This window comes from Heptranchias perlo, unplaced genomic scaffold, assembly GCF_035084215.1.
Source record: "Heptranchias perlo isolate sHepPer1 unplaced genomic scaffold, sHepPer1.hap1 HAP1_SCAFFOLD_63, whole genome shotgun sequence".
Lineage (NCBI taxonomy): Eukaryota > Metazoa > Chordata > Chondrichthyes > Hexanchiformes > Hexanchidae > Heptranchias > Heptranchias perlo.
In genome coordinates, this window is record NW_027139655.1 from 3,954,678 (window position 1) to 3,978,093 (window position 23,416).

Here is a 23,416-nt window from a genome sequence, read left to right on the forward strand (position 1 = left end):
TGGGACCTAGGTTGAAAGTGCAAACATAAGAACATAAGAAATAAGGGCCGGAGTAGGCCATACGGCCGCTCGAGCTTGCTCTGCCATTCATTAAGATCATGGCTGATCTTCAACCTCAAATCCACTTTCCCGCCCGATCCCCTATCCCTTGATGCCTTCGATAATTAACTGAGAGAAATGTACTGTTATGTGGGCCGGACCAACACTAAGTATACACACACCGTACATGGTACAGGACTAAAGCCTGTGGAGAAAGAAAAAGATTTTGGCGTCATAGTGTATAACTCTCTAAAAGTTCATTACCAATGTCGTGTTACTGTATCTAAAGCAAATAGGGTACTGGGCTGAATTCACAGGACTATTCAATATAAAACGAGACATGCCATTGTGTCCTTGTACAGTCCATAGTTAGGCCTCATTTAGAATACTATGTCCAGTTTTGGCCCCCGCACATGGTGGGTGATATTGAAGCTTTATAGAAGGAGGGCCACAAGATTGATTCCCAGTTTAAAACATCATAGCTACTCAGATAGGCTTGAAAAGCTACGTCTATCCAGTTCTGGGCACCTCACGTTAGGAAAGATGTGAAGGCCTTGGAAAGGGTGAAGAAAAGATTTACTCGAATGTTTCCAGGGATGAGGGACTTCAGTTACGTGGATAGACTGGCGAAGCTGGGGTTGTTCTCATTGGAACATAGAAGGTTGCTTGGAGATTTGATCGAGGTGTTCAAAATCATGAAGAACCTAGACAGAGTGGATAGAGAGAAACTGTTCCCACTGGTGGAAGGGTCAAGAACCAGAGGACATAGATTTAAGGTGATTGGCAAAAGAACCAAATGTGACATGAGGAAAAACTTTTTTATCAGCGAGTGGTTAGGATCTGGAATGCACCGCCCGAGGCGGAGGTGGAGGCAGATTCAATCGTGGCTTTCAAAAGGGACTGGAAGGAAATATTTGCATGGCTACGGGGATAGGGCGGGCCAGTGGGACTAATTGGATTGCTCTTGCATTGAGCCGGTATGGGATCGATGGGTCGAATGGCCTCCTTCTTTGCTGTAACGATTCTATGATTTTATGATTTGATTTCACCAGAGAGGCCGCTTCCTGTCCTGAAACAAACGAGGAATGTTTGAGTTAAAATCCATCCTGAGGTTTGACAGCAGCTTTCACACAGAGGGCGGAGTTCAGAATCTCACATCACAAGGATCAGATCAAAATCACAATTGAGGACCTGTTCAAATAAAACAAGGGAATTCCACCTGATTGGTCGCAATGAAATAACAAGGATACAAGTTGCAAAATCGACACGGACATTGAGAGAGAGAAAATCCTTGCGGGATTAAGGTAGGTTAATGTAGTTTCTCAGCTTCATATTGTTATTTTATTATCGTTTTCTCCCTATCCTCTTTCTTTTTAAAGCCGATTTCCCGCGGTCAGATATGTTCCCCGGCGTGGGGAGCTCTGTATTCTTCGCGGGTGTAACAATTCATTTATTGTTCTTTCGGAGAGTGACTGAAGGCGGGATATTTTACACCGGGGATTTCAGGGCTAAACCCTCTTCGGGTCTCCACTAGTCTCCCCACAGACACAATATTATAAGAGCGGTTACGGGACAGAAAGTAGGAACATGAACGCTGGGGATTTAACCCATTCTGGTCCAACGGCGCCTCCTCCCTATTTTACAATTTGAAGCTCAGTAAACAGGGGTGGATAGCTCGTCATTTCTCAGTCCATATGTATTTATTTTTACTGTAACACTGGCTCTTTTTACTCACTGGACGCTTTGGTGCCCGGTACACTTTTATTTAACTGATAAAAGGCGGGACCATCTGTTCAGACCGAACACACAGTTCAGCTCAGCGAAGGGTTCACACATTCGCTCTGGCCGATTATCGATCTCAGCTGGGCAGCTGGAAAATCAGCCTCTGGTTACCCGAGGCCGGACTGAACGCGATCCAGTCAAATGATAGGAGCAATTTCGGATATAAAACTTGATGCAGATTAATTACAATAATTCATTTCTGTTTAATGTGACAGTGTCAGTTGGAAACGGATGTGCATTAGGTGGGAAAATAGAGCAGGAAATGCCGCTTCTGCGAAAATAAGTTCGAATTACTGAGGAATTTATTTGCCAGACTGACTCAACTGAAAAACGGAGACGCCGCTCCCTTTGGAGAGAAAAAAATCAGGAATGTTTTGATGGAAACCGTTTCAGGGCTGAAACAATCTTTCACGCAGATAGGAGGTTCCTGATCATTAATTAAGGTAATTTGTGGGGATGCTTTGAATTTCAACAGGTAGGAGGGTCCATCATTAATCTTTATATGAAAAGTAACTTCATGAATTACCAACAGGTAGGAGGGTCCATCACTAATCTTTATATACAAAGTAACTACACAAATTACCAACAGGAAGGAGGGTCCATCACTAATCTTTATATAAAAAGTAACTACACAAATTGCCAACAGGTGGTAGGGTCCATCACTAATCTGCTGATATTATAACCTTCCAGGATTGATAAACTAACACCAAATGGATAATATACAACGCCTTTGTCTCCTTGACTTTCTCTTCACAGATCGAAGCCCCACAATTTCCGAGACCCTGCAATTTCCGACGATTGCCGGGCTGTTAAATATCAAGATGTCCACCCATGATAGAATAGAAGAGAACAGGCAATTGATGAATATGTGGAGGGAGGCAGCTTTGTGTTAACATACAAGAAACCCTTAAGTGATCAAGGATATCGGGTAAATTGAAACACCACAATGCTTTTGATTTAGTCCAACGTTTTTGGATCGATGTTCGATGTTATAATTTCTTTTGGTGAAATAGATCATGCAGTAAAAACAAATCAACAGAACGATAATGAAAAATATTTTTCTTCGCTGTAATATTAGAGATCTGGTATTTATTCCCCGATGGCCTCACTGAAACAAAGATAGCAAAGTGACGATTGACTAAAGTTCCTGCTGCTTTCAGTGCAGTTTGTTTGGTTTAAACTGTTGGTGATCTCACAGCGACATGTTGTGATAAATACAACACAGAGCACCCTGGAGAATTACCGAGGTTTATAATTACCTGGGTGCGGATCATGTGTCACGGATCAGTTTATTCAAACATTTAAATGGTAAAGAGGAAGTTACTACATTTAATAACACAACGTTTCAGTGGGTGTCGGTGTATTTCTGCGTCGTTGAGGAGTCAGTTTAGGACTGGGTCAGTGGGGTGTCTCTGTGGGACTGTGTCAGTGGGGTTTCGGTGTAGGACTGGGTCAGTGGGGTGTTGGTGTGGGAGTGGGTCAGTGGGGTTTCGGTGTAGGACTGGGTCAGTGGGGTGTTGGTATCGGACTAGGTCAGTATGGTGTCGATGTGGGATTGGGTCCGTGGGGTGTCGATGTGGGACTGGGTCAGTGGGGTGTGGCTCTAGGACTGGGTCAGTGGGCTGTCGGTGTGGGACTGGGTAAGTGGGATATGGGTTTAGGACGAGGTCAGTGGGGTGTCGGTGTTGGACTGGGTCCGTGGGGTTTCGCTGTGGGATTGGGTCAGTGGGGTGTCGGTGTGGGACTGGGTCAGTATGGTGTCGATGTGGGTCTTGGTCAGTGGGGTGTCGGTGTGGGACTGGGTCAGTGGGGTGTCGGTGTGGGACTGGGTCAGTGGGGTGTCGGTGTGGGACTGGGTCAGTGGGGTGTCGGTGTGGGACTGGGTCAGTGGGGTGTCGGTGTGGGACTGGGTCAGTGGGGTGTCGGTGTGGGACTGGGTCAGTGGGGTGTCGGTGTGGGACTGGGTCAGTGGGGTGTCGGTGTGGGACTGGGTCAGTGGGGTGTCGGTGTGGGACTGGGTCAATGGGGTGTCGGTGTGGGACTGGGTCAGTGGGGTGTCGGTGTAGGACTGGGTCAGTGGGGTGTCGGTGTGGGACTGGGTCAGTGGGGTGTCGGTGTGGGACTGGGTCAGTGGGGTGTCGGTGTGGGACTGGGTCAGTATGGTGTCGATGTGGGTCTTGGTCAGTGAGGTGTCGGTGTGGGACTGGGTCAGTGGGGTGTCGGTGTGGGACTGGGTCAGTGGGGTGTCGGTGTGGGACTGGGTCCGTGGGGTTTCGGTGTGGGACTGGGTTAGTGGGATATGGGTTTAGGACTAGGTCAGTGGGGTGTCGGTGTGGGACTGGGTCAGTATGGTGTCGATGTGGGTCTTGGTCAGTGAGGTGTCGGTGTGGGACTGGGTCAGTGGGGTGTCGGTGTGGGACTGGGTCAGTGGTGTGTCGGTGTGGGACTGGGTCAGTGGGCTGTCGGTGTGGGACTGGGTTAGTGGGATATGGGTTTAGGACTAGGTCAGTGGGGTGTCGGTGTGGGACTCGGTCCGTGGGGTTTCGGTGTGGGATTGGGTCAGTGGGGTGTCGGTGTGGGATTGGGTCAGTGGGGTGTCGGTGTGGGACTGGGTCCGTGGGGTTTCGGTGTGGGATTGGGTCAGTGGGGTGTCGGTGTGGGACTGCGTCCGTGGGGTGTCGGTGTGGGATTGGGTCCGTGGGGTGTCGGTTTGTTTCTGGGTCGGTGGGGTGTAGTTGTCGGACTGATCAGTGGGGTGCGGGTTTGGGACTGGGTCATTGGGGTGTCGGTGTGGGACTGAGTCCGTGGGTTTTCGCTTTTGGACTGGGTCAGTGGGGTTTCGGTGTGGAGCAGGGTCAGTGATGTTTCGGTGTGGGATTGGGTCCGTGCGGTGACGTTGCAGGAATGGGTCAGTGGGGTGTCGGTGTGGGACTTCGTCAGTGGGGTGTCGGTGTGGGACTGGGTCAGTGGGGTGTCGGTGTGGGACTGGGTCAGTGGGGTGTCGGTGTAGGACTGGGTCAATGGGGTTTCGGTTTGTGACTGGGTCAGTGTGGTGTCGATATGGGACTGGCTCAGTGGTTTGTTTCCTGAGGGAGGTGTCAGCTTTCAATCAGCAACAATTCAACGATTTGATTTTTATTTAACATTAGTGAGGGAAAATTAGTTTGACCTTTACACAGTCGATATTTTCATCAACTATTCTCCTGTAAAGGGCTTTAAACTGAAAAAAGTGGGGAGGGTTCAGGTGAGGAAAAATTTAGAAATCTAATGAGAACATTTAAGACAGTGAAACAGTTTGGTGACTTGGGTAAAGATAACCAGAGTGTGGCAGGAAGGGACAGGGAGTTTTCCAATAATAATGCAACAACAAGGAAGGGCAAAGCGGGAAAAACTGGTGAAAAGTCAAAATTTAAGGTTCTTTATCTGAATGCACGGAGCATTCGGAACAAGATAGATGAATTAATTGCACATATAGCGATATATGGGTTTGACCTAATAGCAATTACAGATACATTGTTGAAAAATTACGAAGGTCGGGAACAAAATACTCCAGGGAACATGATGTTTTAGAAAAGATGGGCAGAATGGAAATGATGGGTGCGTAGCCCAATTAATAAAGGATGACCTAAGGACAGGTGCAATGACTTGGATGAAGGGACAGACTGTCTTGTGGCCAAATTTGCTGATGATACAAAGATAGGTGGATAAGCAAGTTGTGATGAGGACACAAAGTGTCTGCAAAGGGATATTGACAGGTTGAGCGAATGGGCAAAAATTTGGCAGATGGATTATAATGTGGGAAAATGTGAAGTCATCCACTTTGGGAGGAAAAATAAAAACGCAAAACATTATTTGAATGGAGAAATATTACAAAATGCTGCGGTACAGATGGATCTGGGTGTCCTCGTACACGTAACACAAAAAGTCAACATGCAGGTGCAGCAGGTCATCCGGAAGGCAAACGGAATATTGGCCTTTATTTCTTGGGGTATGGAGTATAAAAGCAGGAAAGTCATGCTACAACTGTACAGGGAGCTGATGAGACCACACCTGGAGTACTGCGTACAGTTCTGGTGCCCTTATTTAAGGAAGGACATACTTGCTTTGGAGGCAGTTCAGAGAAGGTTCGCTACATTGATTCCGCGCATGGAAGGGTTGTCTTATGAGGAAAGGTTGAACAGGTTGGAGTTCAGAAGGATGAGTGGAGACCTTATTGAAACATACAAGATCCTGAGGGGACTCGATAGGGCAGATGCTGAGAGAATGTTGCCCCTCATCGGAGAATCTAAAACTCGGGGGCGGAATCTCAGAATAATGAGTCGCCCGTTTAAGACGGAAATGAGGAGGAATTTCTTCTCCCAGAGGGTCGTGAATCTTTGGAATTCTTTACCCCAAAAAGCTGTGGAAGCTGAGTAATTGAATACATTCAAGACTGAGTTTGACAAATTTTTGATCAGCAAGGGAGTCAAAGGAAATGGGGAAAAGGCGGGAAAGTGGAGTTGAGGTAAAAATCAGATCAGCTATAATATCATTGATTGGCGGAGCAGGCTCGAGGGGCCGAATGGCCTACTCCTGCTCCTATCTCTTCTGGTTTTATGGTGAGAAAGGATCTTGGCTCGGAAGATCAGGAAGTAGAATTAATATGGGTGGAAATTATAAATAAAAAGGGGCAGAAAACACTGGTGCGAGTAATTTATTGACCCCCTAATATTACTAATACCGTAGTATAGAGTATTAATTATGAAACAATGGGATCTTGTAACAAAGGAAATGCAGTCATTACGGGGGGCTTTAATCTGCGTACAGAATGGGCAAATCAGGATGGCAAAGGTAGTTTGGAAGACGAGTTGACGGAATGTATTCGAGACGGTTTCCAAGAGCAATACTTCATGGAAGCAACCAGGGAACATTTTATTTTCGATCTTGTATTATGTAATGAGATAGGGTTAATTAGAAACTTAACAGTGAAAGAACCTCTGGAGAATAGTGATCATAATATGATAGAATTTCACATTGAGTTTGAAAGAAACGTTCGAAAGTCAGAAACTAGAATCTTAAACTTAAATAAAGCCAATTACAAAGGTATGACAGGCGAGTTGTCGAAGAAAAAGAGGGAAATACAATTAAATGGTTTGACAGTTGAAAATCAATGTCAAACATTTGAAGAAATATTTTAGTATTCACAACAAGTCTACGTTCCGTTGAGAAATAAAAACTTCACTGGAAAAGTGATCCGCCCATTGGAATGTAAAGAAGTTAAGGAGAGTACTAGATTGAAAGAAGAGCCTATAATGTTGCGAAGAAGAGTAATAAGCCTGGAGATTGGGAGAGTTTCAGAAACCAACAATGGACGATCAAAACATTGATAACAAGGGAGAAAATGGAATATAAAGTAAACTGAATTCCCCCACCTAGAGAGTCCAGAACTCAGGGGCATAGTTGCAGGATAAGAGGTTGGCCTTTCAAGATTGAGATGAGGAGGAATATCTTCCCACAGAGGGTCGTGAATGCTTAACAAGGGTACGTTCTCTTGCTCATTTTAGTATTTCTGTCTAACACTCCTATTAATATTGTATTTATTACAGAGCATCAGAATCTGGGAATCTGTCACCACCATGGCTGAAGGATCAAACAGGAGAGAAGATCCAACATTTTCACCAAGAATGACAATGGATACAGGTAGGTTCACAAAATTCATCAAAATATATTTTCTGTCCTGACAAAGGGTTCAGATCTCGAGGAAGAACCTGCAGCTCACACAGGAAGAGGTAACTGCACAGATACTGTGTAGAAAGAGGGAAGTGAGTGACCATCCAGAGGGACAGTGCAGTCACAGGTGGAGGGATCTCCTGAGTACTGGAACTGTCGAATCAATACCTGGTGTTAGGGATGTAAGGTGGATAGAGACAATGACTCAGAGGATGGCCTTCATGAGTAACAATGTGAGACCAGGGAGCAGGGGGACACCCCGAGTGGAGCGGGCGTGAGAGGCAGGTGGGGCACAGGATTAGGAGAGCGATAGTGGTGGGAGATACTATCGTCAGGAAAATAGACAGACTCTTCTGCAGCTCTGAGCAGGTCCCGAATGGTAAGTTACCTTCCTGGTATCAGAGGGAAGAACATCCTGTAACAGGTAGGACCAACTCTGGGATGGAAAGGAGAGCAGAGAATAGTCATGGTTGGAACCAGTAACATGGAGAGCAATACGTTTATGGAGGGAATATTAAGATTTAAGTTCGAGACTAAAAAACAAGGCCTCTAAGTGGTGATCACTGGATTTTTTTTTATTTGTTCATGGGATGTGGGCGTCGCTGGCAAGGCCAGCATTTATTTGTAATCCAGTATGTTACCAATCCTACTTGCCCTTGAGAAGGTGGTGATGAGCTTCCTTCTTGAACCGCTGCAGTCCGTGTGGTGTCGGTTCTCCCACAGTGCTGTTAGGAAGGGAGTTCCAGGATTTTGACCCAGCGACGCTGAAGGAACGGCGATATATTTCCAAGTCGAGATGGTGTGTGACTTGGAGGGGAACGTGCAGGTGATGTTGTTCCCATGTGCCTGCTGTCCTTGCCCTTCTAGGTAGTCAAGGTCATGGGTTTAGGAGGTGCTGTCGAAGAAGCTTTGGCGAGTTGCTGCAGTGCATCCTGTGGATGGTACACACTGCAGTCACATTGCGCCGGAGAAGGGAGTGAATGTTCAGGGTGGTGGATGGGGTGCCACAGTTTTACACTGGGCCACTTAAGGAGGGATATATGAGGCAGTTCAATGTGTAGGAGTTTGGAGCAGGAGGGAAGGGTTCACGGTCTTGTAACACTAGAGTAAGTTCAGGGAGAAGGGAAGGGACGGACACGATCTGAACCGACCAACAATGGGTTGACAGACTGGGTGAATGGAGCAGGAGGGAAGGGTTCACGGTCTTGGGGAGTAGAGTGAGTTCAGGGAGAAGGGAAGGGACGGTCACGGTCTGAACCGACCAACAATGGTTTTACAGACTGGGTGAATGGAGCAGGAGGGAATGGTTCACGGTCTTGGGGACTGAAGTGAGTTCAGGGAGAAGGGAAGGGACGGTCACGGTCTGAACCGACCAACAATGGTTTTACAGACTGGGTGAATGGAGCAGGAGGGAATGGTTCACGGTCTTGGGGACTGAAGTGAGTTCAGGGAGAAGGGAAGGGACGGTCACGGTCTGAACCGACCAACAATGTTTTTACAGACTGGATGAATGAAGCAGGAGGGTTTCAGTTGATATGACTGGAGGATGGGAAATCTCAGTTACTGAGGCTAGAGATTGGGATTAATAAAACTGTTGGAGCAGAACAGAAGATTTATGAAAGAGCGAAAATTTATTAGCAGGAATAAAGGAAGGTGGTTTTGAAATATTGAGAGATAAAGTCACTTCGTATTTTAAAAAAAGCAATGAAACGGAAACGGGTCAACATATCAAAAAATCGGAGTTAGGATTGTGAGTTATGTCTGTGAATATACAACTCATTCCAAACATATTCGGAAAATCAGAAGTGTAAGAGATGTGATCTAGTATCTGGAAGACAGGGCCTGAGTTTTCACAGGGCTCAGAGCGAAATGTTTCTGATGAAAACATTTTGAGTGGAGAGAAATATTGTTCTGGACGCCGGTATTAGTAAAAGGTTCTAAGACAGAGTTAGAACAATAACAACTTGCATTTATATAGCACCTTTAAATTAGTAAAACGACCCAGGGCGCTTCACAGGAGCGATTACCAAACAAAATTTGAGACCGAGTCAAATAACGAGATATTTGGACGGGTGACCAAAAGCTTGGTCAAAGAGATAGGTTTTAAGGAGAGTCTGAAAGGGGAACAGAGAGGTCGAGGAAAGGAGAGATTTAGAACATAAGAATCTTCCAGGGAGCTATGTTAACATCGAATCCACATGTAATTAGTTAAGCAAGAGGAAGAGAAGCAGCACAATTCTCGGTGGGCTTTTCAGGCCAGCAATCAGTGGAGGTGAGATAGAGGGGAAACTGGGGAAAACTCGTTGTGGATGAAGTTTTGGGGAGATACAAAATATTTCCTTTAGTTTTTAAATATGATGGTGGAAGTGAAAATGTTGGTGTACTAGAGAAGGATGTGGGACCATAGTTAGAGATAACTGTAGAGAAGGATTTGGATCTGAGAAAAATCGCCGAGGTGGATAAATCACTGGGCCCAGAGTTAACACTCCCGAGGCTGTTAAAGGAAGTCAGAGAGGAGAAGGAGGGACTCTGATCACAATTTCTCAATCCTCGTTTGTTATCAAAAATATCAAGGTGGACTGAAGGAGCCCAAGTAATGTCTCTGTTAAAATAGGGAGAGAGGATCAACGGGTAACTGGAGACCAATTAGTCTCCGTCAACAGTGGGCAAACTCCTCGAATCTGTAATTCCAGGTCGAATTAGTGAACATTTGGAGAAACAGGGGATGATCAGGGGAGGCTGGAACTGATTCGCGGCAGACAAGTCGTATTTGACAAATTTGATACAGCTTTGTTGATAATTGACTGTACAGATCGATGGGATGCAGCACATGCGGTGTATATGGGTTTTCAGAAGGTATTTGATAATGTGGCTCACAGGAGGTTTCAGCCGTTTGGTTTAAGAGGAAATGTAGCCGCCCGGATAGAAAGTCGATAATGTGTTTAGTTTTCTCCATTTTTGTTCACAGATCCGGTCGCTGCAATCACTGAGTTCCTGACAAAGTGCGACGATTACCAGCTGTTCCAGTTGACGAAATTCTACCGGGACAGATTAGAACAGGCGATTGAAGAAGTGGTGGACGGAGTCAGCTCGTTGTTAACATACGAGAGGCATTTCAGTGGACAGGAACATCGGGTAAGTGGGAGGGACGCAGAATAAATTTGGATTATTTAAACATCACAGAGCTAACAGGATATCAGATCTTAGAATCATTGAATGTGACAGAACAGAAACAGGTCAAATCGGAAAGAAATTGATCAAACTGAAAATACAGTGAACCTGAAACAATGATACGAAGAGGTGAAAATACCCAGTGGATCGGACAGTGTCTGTACAAAGGACAGGGGAACGGTTCGGGTATAACTCTTGTGTTGGACTGAAAGTAGAAGGGAAACAGTTTAAGTTTGAGTGGGAAAAGTCGGGACCAATATATTCATTGTTATTGTTTACAGAAAGTCGTTGATCTCGTGGAGAAGGGAAACAGGACGGACAGTTCCAAACTTCTCCTAAGTCTGGTGATGGAGAAAGGCTCTCCGGCTCGAAGGGTGATGTGGGAATCCTTTGTGAAAATGCACCATGTGGTACCAAAGTTGGACAAAATACTGAAAGAGATGCAGGAACTTGGTACAGTAAAATCACACATTGAATTCAATTTCAGATTGAAACACTGCAGAATTTACTATAATATTACACAGATCTGATTTCATGAAAGCTCATTGATTTAAACAGGTCCTGATCCATTTGATTATATGAACATCGGACGAGGTTTATCTGAAATACCCAGTCACCTGAAAGGTAAGTGATGAAGTGGAGATTTCAAACCGTTTATTTCACTTCTGAAATTCAGAATGTTTGACTGTAGTCTTTTGTTTAGAGATTTTCAGAATCTGGTAATCAGAAATTCAAAGGGTGGAGGGAACAGAAATGAACCTCGTTTTGATTCAAAATCAATCCTCAACGATTGTACGATTTCTGACATATCCTGCAAAGATACGCAGGTTGCATTATTTCACTTGGCCCGGCTGCTGATCACGATCTGTTCAGAAATCCCATAAACTTTGAATCCTCATACACACTTGGCGGGATCCTGATACACTATGAAACCCCATACACAACTGGCAGGAGCCTGATACAGTGTGAACCCACATACACACCTGGCAGGCTCCTGATACACTATGAATCCCCATACACATCTGGCAGGATCCTGATATACTGTGAATCCCCATACACACCTGGCAGGATGCTGATACACTGTGAACCCACATACACACCTGGCAGGATCCTGATACACTGTGATCCCACAGACACACCTGGCAGGATCCGAATAAACTGTGAACCCACATTCACACCTGGCAGGATCCTGATGCACTGTGTATCCCCATAAACACCTGGCAGGATCCTGATTGACTGTGCAAGCCCTATAAACACCTGGTAGGATCCCCAATCACTGTGAATCCCAATGAACACCTGACACTATTTTGATGGACTGTGAAACACCTTTCACACCTGGTAGCTTCCTGATACACACTGAATACCCAAAAAACACATGGCAGGATACTGATTTACTGTGGATTCTCATACAAATCTGGAAGGATCTTGATTCACTGTGAGTCCCCACACAAATAATCTTCGAATAAGGGGCTGCTCTTTCAAAACTGAGATGAGGAGAAACTTCTTCACTCATAGGGTAGTAGGTCTGTGGAATTTGCTGCACCAGGAAGCTGTGGAAGCTACATCATTAAATAAATGTAAAACAGAAATAGACAGTTTCCTTGAAGTAAAGGGGATTAGGGGTTACGGGGAGCGGGCAGCAAATTTGACATGAATTTAGATTTGAGGTGAGGATCAGATCAGCCATGAACTTATTGAATGGCGGAGCAGGCTCGAGGGGCCGATTGGCCTACTCCTGCTCCTATTTCTTATGTTCTTATGTTCTTACATCTGGCACATCCTGATACTTTGTGACACCCCATGCACAATGGGCAGGATAATTATGTTCTCTCAAAACCCCGTACATTCTTGGCCGCTACCAGATGCACTCTGATAACCCATAATCACGTGGCAGGATCCTGCAATACTCTGACCCTCCTAACACACCTGGCAGGATCCTGATACACTGTGAACCCACATGCACGCCAGGCAGGATTCTGATACAATGTGAATCCCCATACAAACCTTGAAGGATACTGATACACTCTGATTCCCCATATGCACATGGCAGTGCACTGATTTAATGCGAATCCTCATGTAAATCTGGCAGGAACCTGATTCACTGCGAATGCCCATACACACCTGGCAGGATCATGATGCACTGCGAAACCCCATACACACCTGGCAGGATCATGATTCACCGTGAATCCCCATAAAGACCTGGCAGGATCATGATTCACTGTGAATCTCAATATGTATCTGAGGGATCCTGATACTTTGTGACTCTCCATACAAAATTGGCAGGATCCTGCTTCAGTGAGAGTCCCAGACACACCAGGCAGGCTCCTCATAGTCTGTAAAGCTCCAGGCACAACTGGCTGGTTCCAGATAACATGTGAAGCTCCGTACAAACTTGACGAGATCCTGATACACTGTGAATCCCAAAAGACACGTCACAGGATCCTGATTCTCTGTGAATCCCCATACACACCTGGCAGGATCCTGATACACTGTGAATCCCCATACACACCTGGCAGGATCTTGATACACTGTGAATCCCCATACACACCTGGCAGGATACTAATAAATTGTGAACCCACTTACACGCCTGGCAGGATCCTGATACACTGTGAATCCCCATACACACCTGGCAGGATCCTGATACACTGTGAATCCCCATACACACCTGGCAGGATCCTAATACATTGTGAACTCACTTACACACCTGGCAGGATCCTGATACACTGTGAACCCACATACACATCTGGCAGGATCCAAATAAACTGTGAACCCACATACACACCTGGCAGGATCCTGATTCACTGTGAACCTACATACACACCTGGCAGGATCCCAATAAACTGTGAGCCCACATACACACCTGGCAGGATCCTGATACACTGTGAACCCACATACACACCTGGCAGGATCCGAATAAACTGTGAACCCACATACACACCTGGCAGGATCCTGATACACTGTGATCCCACATACAGACATTGCAGGATCCTGATGCACTGTGAACCGACATACACACATGGCAGAATCCTGATGCACTGTGAACCCACATACACACCTGACAGGATCCTGATACACTGTGAACCCACATTCACACCTGGCGGGATCCTGATATACTGTGAATCCCCATACACACCTGGCAGGATCCTGATGCACTGTTAATCCCCACACACACCTGGCAGGATCCTGATGCACTGTGAATCCCCATACACACCAGGCAGGATCCTGATACACTGTGAATCCCCATACACACCTGGCAGGATCCTGATACACTGTCAATCCCCATAAACACCTGGCAGGATGCTGATAATCTGTAACCCACATTCACACCTGACAGAATCCTGATACTTTGTGAATCCACATGAACACCTGACACTATTTTGATGCACTGTGAAACCCCTTTCACACCTGGTGGCATCCTGATACATTCTGAACACCCAAAAAACGCATGGCAGGATACTGATTTACTGTGAATTCTCATACAGATCTGGCATGATCGTGTTTCACTGTGAGTCCCCATACACCTCTGGCAGATCCTGATACTTTGTGACACCCCATGCACAACTGGCAGGATAATTATATTCTCTCAAAAAACCATATATTCTTGGCCGCAACCTGATAAAATGTGATAACCCATCCTCACGTGGCAGGAGCCTGCTATAATGTGACCCTCCTAACACACCTGACAGTATCCTGCTACACTGTGAACCCACATGCAAGCTAGGCAGTACACTGATTTACTGCGAATCCTCATATCAATCTGGCAGGAACCTGGTGCACTGCGAATCCCCATACACACCTGGCAGGATCATGATTCACTGCGAAACCCCATAAACACCTGGCAGGATCATGATTCACCGTGAATCCCAATAAAGCCTTGGCAGGATCATGATTCACTGTGAATCCCCATATATGTCTGAGAGATCCTGATACTTTGTGACTCCCCATACACAACTGGCAAGATCCTGATTCAGTGAGAGCCCCAGACACACCAGGCAGGTTCCTGATAGTCTGTAACGCTCCATGCACAACTGGCTGGTTCCTGATAACATGTGAAGCCCCGTACAAACTTGACAGGATCCTAATACACTGTGAATCCCCAAAGACACGTCGCAGGATTCTCATACACTCCGAATCCCCATACACACCTGGCAGCATCCTGACACACTGTGAATCCCCATACACACCTGGTCAGATCCTCTTACACACTGAAACCCCATGTAAATCTGGCAGCATCCTGATTCATATTGAATATGCAGACACATCTGGCAGGAACCTGAAACACGTCGAATCCCCATACCAAACTGGCAGGATCCGGATACACTGTCAATCGCCGGACACAATTGGCAGGATCCTGCTTCAGTGTGCGCCCCATACACATCTGGGAGGTTCCTGAAACACTGTGAAAACCCATAAACAACTAGGAGTTTCCTGATACACTGTGAAGTCCCATGCACATCCTTCAGGTTCCAGAAACACTATTAATCCGCATGCAAACCTGGCAGGATCCTTATACAATCTGAATAACCATAGACACCTGGCAGTTTCCCGACAGGCAGTGAATCTCCATACAAACCTGGCATGACCCCGAAACTCCGTGAATCGCCATACACACCTGTCAGGATCCTGATACACATTGACTCCCCATACTCAACTGGTAGGTTCCAGATTCACTGTTAAACCCCATAAACACCGAGCAGGATCCTGATACACCGTGACTTCCCATCCACACCTGGCGGTATCCTGATACACTGAAAATTCATACACAACTGGGGGGAAAATCCTGAAACGCATTGAATCCCCATACACATCAGGCGGGGTGGGGGGGGGGGGGGTTTGGAAATCCAGATACACTGTGAATCCCCAAACACACCTGGCAGGATCCTGATAGACTGTGAATCCCCATACACACCTGGCAGGATCCTGATAGACTGTGAAACCCCATACACACCTGGCAGGATCGTGATAGCCGGTGAATCCGCATACACTCCTGGCAGGATCCTGATGCTCTGTGAATCCCCATACACATCTTGCAGGATACTGAAACACTTTGAATCCCCATAAACTCGTGGCAGGATACTGATAAACTGTGAATCCCCATACACATCTGGCAGGATCCTGATTCACTGTGAATCACCACACACACCTGGCAGGATCCTGATACACTGTGAATCCCCATATACATCTGAGAGATCCTGATACTTTGTGACTCCCCTTGCACAACTGGCAGGATCCGGATACACTCTCAATCGACGGACACAACTCTCAGGATCCTGACTCACTGTGAGCCCCATACACACCTGGGAGGTGCCTGATACACTATGAAACCCCATCGACATCAGGAGTTTCCTGATACACTGTGAATTCCCATACACATCCCTCCGTTTCCAGAAACACGATTAATCCCCATACACACCTGGCAGGATCCTGATACATTGTGAATCCCCATACACAACTGGCAGGATCCTGATAGACTGTGAAACCCCATTCACACCTGGCAGGATCCTGATATACTGTGAATCCCCATAAACTCCTTGCAGGATACTGATACACTGTGAATCCCCATACACATCTTGCAGGATACTGATAGACTGTGAATCCCCATACACACCTGGCAGGATCCTGATAGACTGTGAAACCCCATACACACCTGGCAGGATCGTGATAGCCGGTGAATCCGCATACACTTCTGGCAGGATCCTGATAGACTGTGAAACCCCATTCACACCTGGCAGGATCCTGATATACTGTGAATCCCCATACACAACTGGCAGGATCCTGATAGACTGTGAAACCCCATACACACCTGGCAGGATCGTGATAGCCGGTGAATCCGCATACACTCCTGGCAGGATCCTGATGCTCTGTGAATCCCCATACACATCTTGCAGGATACTGAAACACTTTGAATCCCCATAAACTCGTGGCAGGATACTGATAAACTGTGAATCCCCATACACATCTGGCAGGATCCTGATTCACTGTGAATCACCACACACACCTGGCAGGATCCTGATACACTGTGAATCCCCATATACATCTGAGAGATCCTGATACTTTGTGACTCCCCTTGCACAACTGGCAGGATCCGGATACACTCTCAATCGACGGACACAACTCTCAGGATCCTGACTCACTGTGAGCCCCATACACACCTGGGAGGTGCCTGATACACTATGAAACCCCATCGACATCAGGAGTTTCCTGATACACTGTGAATTCCCATACACATCCCTCCGTTTCCAGAAACACGATTAATCCCCATACACACCTGGCAGGATCCTGATACATTGTGAATCCCCATACACAACTGGCAGGATCCTGATAGACTGTGAAACCCCATTCACACCTGGCAGGATCCTGATATACTGTGAATCCCCATAAACTCCTTGCCGGATACTGATACACTGTGAATCCCCATACACATCTTGCAGGATACTGATAGACTGTGAATCCCCATACACACCTGGCAGGATCCTGATAGACTGTGAAACCCCATACACACCTGGCAGGATCGTGATAGCCGGTGAATCCGCATACACTTCTGGCAGGATCCTGATAGACTGTGAAACCCCATTCACACCTGGCAGGATCCTGATATACTGTGAATCCCCATACACAACTGGCAGGATCCTGATAGACTGTGAAACCCCATACACAACTGGCAGGATCCTGATAGACTGTGAAACCCCATTCACACCTGGCAGGATCCTGATATACTGTGAATCCCCATAAACTCCTTGCAGGATACTGATACACTGTGAAACCCGATACACACCTGGCAGCATACTGAAACACTGTGAAACGCCATGAACACCTGGCAGGATCCTGATACATTGTAAATCCACATACACACCTGGCAGTATCATGATTCACTGTGAATCTCCATACACACCTGGCAGGATCATGATTCATTCTGAATCCCCATACACACCAGGCAGCATCCTGACACACTGTGTATCCCCATACACACCTGGCTGGATCCTCCTACACTCTTGAACCCCATGTACACCTGGCAGCACCCTGATTCACACTGAATGCCCATACACACCTAGCAGGAACCTGAAACACTTTGAATGCCCATGCTAAACTGACAGGATCCGGATACATTGTCAATTGCCGGACACAACTGGCAGGATCCTGATTGACTGTGAGCCCCATACACACCTGGGAGGTTCCTGATACACTCTGAATAACCATAGACACCTGTCAGGTTCCCGATAGATGGTGAATCCCCACACAAACCTCGCAGACACCGAAACTCTGTGAATCACCATACACACCTGGAAGTTTCCCGAAACATTCTGAATCGCCACACACACCTCCCAGGATCGCGAAACACTATTAACCCCCATAAACACCTGGCAGGATCCTGATACACATTGAATCCTCATACTCACCTGGTAGCTTCCAGATTCACTGTGAAACCCAATAAACACCAAGCAGCATCCTGATACACCTTGACTTCCCATCCACACCTGGCGGTATACTGGTACACTGTGAAAAATCAGACAAAACTGGGAGGAAAATCCTGTAACACTGTGAATCCCCATACACACCTGGGGGCAAAATCCAAATAAACTGTGAAACCCCATTCACACCTGGCAGGATCCTGATACACTGTGAATCCCCATAAACTCCTTGCAGGATCCTGATACACTGTGAATCCCCATACACACCTGGCAGGATCCTGATACATTCTGAATCCCCATACACTCCTAGCAGGATCCTGAAACTCTATGAAAACCCATAAACACCTGGCAGGATCCAGATTCATTGTGAATCCCCATACACAAGTGGCAGGATCCTGATTCACTGAGAGGCCTAGACACACCAGGCAGGTTCCTGATAGTCAATGAAACCCCCACACAACTGGCTGGTTCCTGATAACATGTGAAGCCCCGTACACACCTGACATGATCCCAATACACGATGAACCTCCAAACACACCTGGCAGATTCCAGAACCACAGTGAATCAACAAACACACCTGGCAGTATCCTCATACACTCTGAATCCCCATACACACCTGGCAGCATCCTGACACACTGTGTATCCACATACACACCTGGATGGATCCTCTTACACTCTGAAACCTCATGTACACCTGGCAGCACCCTGATTCACACTGAATGCCCATACAAACCTGGCAGGAACCTGAAACACATCGAATGCCTATGCCAAACTGACAGGATCCGGATTCATTGTCAATCGCCGAACATAACTGGCAGGATCCTGATTGACTGTGAGCCCCATACACACCTGGGAGGTTCCTGATACACTCTGAATAACCATAGACACCTAACAGGTTCCCGATAGATGTTGAATCCTCATACAAACCTCGCATGACCTCGAAACTCTCTGAATCACCATAACACAACTGGATGTTTCCCGAAAGATTCTGAATCGCCATACACACCTCTCAGGATCGCGAAACACTATTAATCCTCATACTCACCTGGTAGGTTCCAGATTCACTGTGAAACCCCATAAACACCGAGCAGGATCCTGATACACCGTGACTTCCCATCCACACCTGGCGGTATCCTGATACACTGCGAAAACTCATACACAACTGGGGGGGAAATCCTGTAACATTGTGAATCCCCATACTTACCTGGTAGGATCCTGATACACTGTGAATCCCCATACATACCTGGTAGGATCCTGATACACCGTGAATCCCCATACACACCTGGTAGGATCCTGATACACTGTGAATCCCCATACACAACTGGCAGGATCCTGAAACACTGTGAATCCCCATTAACTCGTGGCAGGATCCTGATTCACTTTGAATCACCATACACACCTGGCAGGATACTGATACACTGTGAATCCCCATACACACCTGGTAGGATCCTGATACACTGTGAATCCCCATACACAACTGGCAGGATCCTGATTCGCTTTGAATCACCATACACACCTGGCAGGATACTGATACACTGTGAATCCCCATACACACCTGGTAGGATCCTGATACACTGTGAATCCCCATACACAACTGGTAGGATCCTGATAGACTGTGAATGCGCAGAAACACCTGGCAGGATCCTGATACACTCTCAATCCCCATACACACCTGGCAGGATACTGATACACTGCGAATCCCCATACACAACTGGCAGGATACTGATACACTGTGAATCCCCATACACAACTGGCAGGATCCTGATAGACTGTGAATCCGCAGAAACACCTGGCAGGATCTTGATACACTCTCAATCCCCAAACACACCTGGCAGGATACTGAAACACTGTGAATCCCCATAAACTCGTGGCAGGATAATGATACACTGTGAATCCCCACACACATCTGGCAGGATCCTGATTCACTTTGAATCACCATACACACCTGGCAGGATCCTGTTACACTCTGAATAAACATAGACGCCTGGCAGGTTCCGGATAGATGCTGTTGACCGGAGGTCATCGGTTATACAAACCTGGCATGGCCCCAAAACTCTGTGAAACACCATACACACCTGGAAGGTTCCCGATACTGCTGACTCACCATGCACACCTCTCAGGATCGCGAAACAGTATTAATCCCCATAAACACCTGGCCGGATCCAGATTCAATGTGAATCCCCGTACACACTTGGCAGGATCCTGATAAACTGGGAAACCCCATACACACCTGGCAGGATCCTGATACACTGGGAAACCCCATACACACCTGGCAGGATACTGAAACACTGTGAATCCCCATAAACTCCTGGCAGGATAATGATACACTGTGAAACCCCATACACGCCTGGCAGCATACTGAAACACTGTGAAACGCCATACACACCTGGCAGGATCATGATTCACTGCGAATCTCCATACAGACCTGGCAGGATCATGATTCACTGTGAATCCCCATATATATCTGAGAGATACTGATACTTTGTGACTCCCCATACACAACTGGCAGGATCCTGATTCACTGAGAGGCCCAGACACACCATGCAGGTTCCTAATAGTCTGTGAAGCTCCATACACAACTGGCTCGTTCCTCATAACATGTGAAGCGCCGTACACACCTGGCAGGTTCAAGAACCACTGTGAATCCCCAAACACACTTGGCAGGATCCTCATACACTCTGATTCCCCATACACACCTGGCAGCATCCTGTCACACTGTGTATCCCCATACACACCGAGCTGGATCCTCCTACACTCTGAAACCCCATGTACACCTGGCAGCACCCTGATTCACACTGAATGCCCATACACACCTGGCAGAAACGTGAAACACTTCGAATGCTCATGCTAACCTGACAGGATCCGGAGATATTGTCCATCGCCGGACACAACTGTCAGGATCCTGATTCACTGTGAGCCCCATACACACCTGGGAGGTTCCTGATACACTATGAAACGTCATAGACATCAGGGGTCTCCTGATATACAGTGAAGTCCCATACACTTCCCTCAGTTTCCAGACACACCATTAATCGTCATGCAAACCTGGCAGGATCCTGATACACTGTGAATCCCCATACACACTTGGCAAGCTCCTGATACATTCTGAATAACCATCGACACCTGGCAGGTTCCCGATAGATGGTGTTGACCGGAGGTCACCGGTTATACAAACCTGGCATGACCCCAAAACTCTGTGAAACACCATACACACCTGGAAGGTTCCCGATACATTCCGACACGCCATGCGCACCTCTCGGGATCGCGAAACGCTATTAATCCCCATACACACCTGGCAGGATCCTGATACACATTGAATCCGCATACTCACCTGTTAGGTTCCAGATTCACGGTGAAGCCCCATAAACACCTAGCAGGATCCTGATACAACGTGACTTCCCATCAACACCTCGCGGTATCCTGATACACTGTGAAAAATCATACAACAACTGGGGGGAAAATCCTGAAACACAGTAAAACACCATACAGACCTGGGGCGAAAATCCGGATGCGCTTTGAATCCCCATACACATCTGGCAGGATCCTGATACACGTTAAACCCCATACACACCTAGCAAGATCCTGATAGCCGCTGAATCTACATACAAACCTGGCAGGATCCTGATACACTGTGAAAACCCATAAACACCTGGCAGGATCCAGATTCAATGTGAATCCCCACATACACCTGGCAGTATCCTCATACAATCTGAATCCTCATAAACAGCAGGCGGGATCCTGATTCACTCTGAAACCCCGTGCACACCTGATAGGATCCAGAAACACTATGAAACCCCAGGCACACCTGGCAGTTTCCTGAAACACAGTAAAACCCCATACACACCTGTCAGGACCCTGATCCGCCCTGAATCCCCATGCACACCTGGCAGGATCCTGATACACGCCGAATCCCCAGAAACAACTGGCAGGATCCTGATCAACTGTGAATCCTCATACACACCTGGCTGAATCCTGATTCACTGTGAATCCCAATATATTCCTGGCAGGTTCATGATTCACTGTGAATCCCCATAAAGACCTGGCAGGATCACGATTTACTGTGAATCCCCATACACACCTGGCAGGATCATGATTCACTGTAAGTCCCCATATATATCTGAGAGACCCTGATACTTTGTGACTCCCCATACACAACTGGCAAGATCATGATTCACTGAGAGCCCAGACACACCAGGCAGGTTCATCATAGTCTGTGAATCTCCATACACAACTGGCTGGTTCCTGATAACGTGTGAAGCCCCTTACACACCTGACAGGATCCCGATACATGGTCTATCCCCATATACAGCTGGCAGGTTCCAGAACCACTGTGAATCCACTTACATACCTGGCAGCATTCTGATACACTATATATCCTCAAACACACCTGGCCAGATCCTCATACACTCTGAAACCAATGTACACCTGGCAGCATCCTGATACACATTGAATCCCCATACTCATCTGGCAGGATCGTCATACACTGTGAGTCCCCATACACACCTGGCAGGATCCAGAAACACTGTGAATCCTCATACACACAGGGAAGGTTCCCGATATATTATGAATCACCATGCACACCTGTCAGGATGGCGAACACTATTAATCCCCACACAGACTTGGCAGAATCCCCGTACTAACCTGGTAGGTTGCAGATTCACTGTGAAACCCCATAAACAGCTGGCAGGATCCTGATACACTGTAACTTCCCATCCACAGCTGGCTGGTTCCTGATACACTGTGAATCCCCATACACTCATGGCAGGAACCTGATACAATGTGATACCCGATACACACCTGACAGTATCCTAATACACGGTGAATCACCATGCACACCTGGCAGGATCCGGATACACTTTGAATCCCCATGCACACCTGGCAGGATCCTGACACACTGTGAGTCCCCATACACACCTGGCAGGATCCTGATACACTGTGAATCCCCATACACACCTGGCAGGATCCAGAAACACTGTGAATCCCCATACACACCTGGCAGGATCCATTTAAACTGTCAAACCCCATAAACACCTGGCAGGATTTTAATACACTATGAAAACCCACGCACACCTGGCAGTATCCTGATATATTCTGAATCCCCAGACCCATCTGGCAGGATCCTGTAACACTGTGAGACCCGATACACACCTGGTAGGATTCCGACACTCTGAACACTAATACACATATCCTTTGTGCCGCCCAGACGCTCTGGGCTCACAAGTAAAGAGCAGTATTATGATCCAGACGTTAAGTGTTAACTGCGCCCCTAGAAATCTGACCCATCACAGACTGCAGGGGATGAGATG

The 23,416-nt window shown here is 46.9% G+C and overlaps 1 protein-coding gene and 1 long non-coding RNA gene across 2 annotated transcripts in view; both read left to right on the forward strand.

Annotated features, from left to right (window-relative positions):
• LOC137317691 (NACHT, LRR and PYD domains-containing protein 3-like) overlaps positions 1-23,416 on the forward strand; it is a 174,022-nt gene that overhangs the window by 132,542 nt on the left and 18,064 nt on the right. The window lies entirely within an intron of this gene.
• Positions 1,246-7,494, forward strand: LOC137317695 (uncharacterized). The gene is made up of 4 exons (XR_010961743.1): positions 1,246-1,343; positions 2,037-2,264; positions 2,578-2,749; positions 7,407-7,494. It is a non-coding gene; the product is annotated as an uncharacterized lncRNA (long non-coding RNA).